The sequence below is a fragment of the Anoplopoma fimbria genome, chromosome 3, assembly GCF_027596085.1.
Source record: "Anoplopoma fimbria isolate UVic2021 breed Golden Eagle Sablefish chromosome 3, Afim_UVic_2022, whole genome shotgun sequence".
Classification (NCBI taxonomy): domain Eukaryota; kingdom Metazoa; phylum Chordata; class Actinopteri; order Perciformes; family Anoplopomatidae; genus Anoplopoma; species Anoplopoma fimbria.
Genome location: NC_072451.1, coordinates 3,128,746 through 3,131,241, shown reverse-complemented (window position 1 = coordinate 3,131,241; position 2,496 = coordinate 3,128,746).

Below are 2,496 nucleotides of genomic sequence, written 5' to 3'. Positions count from 1 at the left end.
CTGAATCCTCCACCTTCTGGTCAATGAAAAGGTGTGATATGTTTGTGAAGCAGTGATAAGGACACAAAGCTCTCTTCATGGTCCAGCGCTTTTGGAAGGATCCAGTTTGAAATTCAAAGCTAAACAACTTCACTCAGTAGAGTTCAAAACCAAGAAGTGTTAGCATGCTTATATGCTCATCATGTGTCAATTGTAGCCTGTTAGCATGTCTAACAGATATGTTTTCAGTACGAAGCTGACAAAGTATCGTAAACCTGACCAGGACAGCTGATCAGTGTTGAGCTGAGCTTGAAGGTTTTGTTCAGACTGAACATGAAAAGAACTCGGTCTTTATTAGCTGTGAACAGCCAATATCCAGCTCAGTTAGCCTGACATGCTATTTGTTTGACTTTTTTAGCTTGATATGTGTTCATGTTGGCGGATTTCTGTTTAGAAGGTTTGCCAGTTTTTTATTGGGCCGATTTCAGTATTGGGTATCAGTCGAATATATTCTACTCATGTACTTTTGCTTTTAATCGTAAATCTACTCAGATACCCTACCTGATTCAACTTAACCACAAAGTGTTGTTAACCTCTTGTATGTCAACAGTTTGGAGTCATATTTTAGGATACGCAATGACAAAAGTGGAGCAGACTGCAGTGCAAAATACACTCAAATGCACAAAGTTGAATGTTAAAATGTCAGCAAACGCATTATGCTTAGATATCATCAAATCTAATTTGTTACAGTCAGAAAGAGAGGAGCATCTGATTAAAATAAAACATCTTTCAAAGTCATTCTTAGAACTCTCATGGTATTATAAAATACTCGTAGTGGTACCTGGTATTGGCAAGTACCAAACTTTGGCTACTTGGTGTGAAAAAAAAAGTGTTATTGGTTCATTGAAAGTTGCCAGGAAGCAATATTTTTTTTCATACTATGGCAAAGGCATAAGCGACCCTTCACTTCCTCTGATAGGCTTTCCTTGATATTATTACCCTAACAATCTTACTCCTTCTGCCTAAACTTAACCAATCCAACCAATGAAGGCAACGAGTACTGGCCAATCAGAGGCAGAGTGGGGCGGGTCACGCTTTCGCCAAATCAGGATTTGTAATTTAGCTGCCAGGAACAGTAAACATATTGATTATCACGTAGATCAAACAAATATGCCAATTTAAGAGTTATTTCTATAAGTCTAATTAGAACAGCAACCAGTTAAGATCGCTGAACAAATCGGAGGGGTGTGTATGTGCGGGTTTGGTCCGCTCCAATTTTCTCATGGCGGACTCCTGTAGAATCACAGTAAGCCTGAATTGTCATCTTAAGATAAAAATGGTTTTCAACTCAAGTGGATTACGTCTTTAACTCAATATATTTTGTGCTGCCCGGAGCAATCGGCATTGACTTAATGTGCAATGGTACCACCACTTAAATTCACTTTGCATTGAGTTAGAACACAAACTCCAGGAAGGATGTATAGGTATTTTGCACCACTTGTGGTAAGCATTGAGGAATAAACTCTTCCTTTCCACTTTGCAGCCATCCAGCAAATGTTTTTTCATGTGTAATGTATTTACAGCCTCAATGGGCTGCTAGCATTGCTTTTAGTCATCAGTAACACATTATTTTACAAACCTGTGAGATTATGATAATATGGTACCATGGACCTCCATTTGAACCCAAGTATACCAAGTTAAATTTTCCCAAATTGCAGTTCTTTCAAGGAAACTATAAATGTACAGTTACAAATCAGTTCCCTTAAATAAAAGTATAGGTAACTACAGTACTCTTAAACTACGGTTAACCAGAATATCCAGAGATGTATTTAAGATATTTTGTTTCACTACACATTATCCCCATTCACGTCATGTGGCAACTTCTGTAAAAACATGTACATGTCAACATCCCAATCGTGATTACAACTGGGAAAACTATTTTTTTTGTGAAAGCTCAAACATATCTGACCTGGTGCCAAACAATGTAGAAGTGTCTTAAAAAGCACTGATGCCTAAAATCAGCCAAAGCCTGTTGTTAAAGGTAATTAAAGCCTAATTTAACGGATATAGTGAATGAAGTTGGCGATGCACAGTATCTCTTGACTCACACACAGCTAACTCTGTAAACCTAAGCCATCATGAGCTGTCTCACGATGTGAATGGTCAATAGTTGTAAATCTGATCATCTTTCCCATCACAACCTTTTATCCCACATGACATGAATGCTGCACAATGGTCGGGAAAAAGAAAGGTGAGTATGGTTGACATATAAATAATAAAACACAAAGGCAAAACCCAACATATGAGTTCATTTATCCTTTGAGATCGTTTGGGGGACCAGCCCCAGAGCTGACAAACAATTCTAACTCATTCGGAAAAAAACATTTAAAAAATCTGCAATAAAAAAGAAGCCAAAAGATTGTTTTTGAATATTATAAACTGCCGAGAAAAAGCCCAGATATTATCACCGAGTGTAAACCACCGGACGCTTTGTTCCTGCATAAATAATGCCTTGTG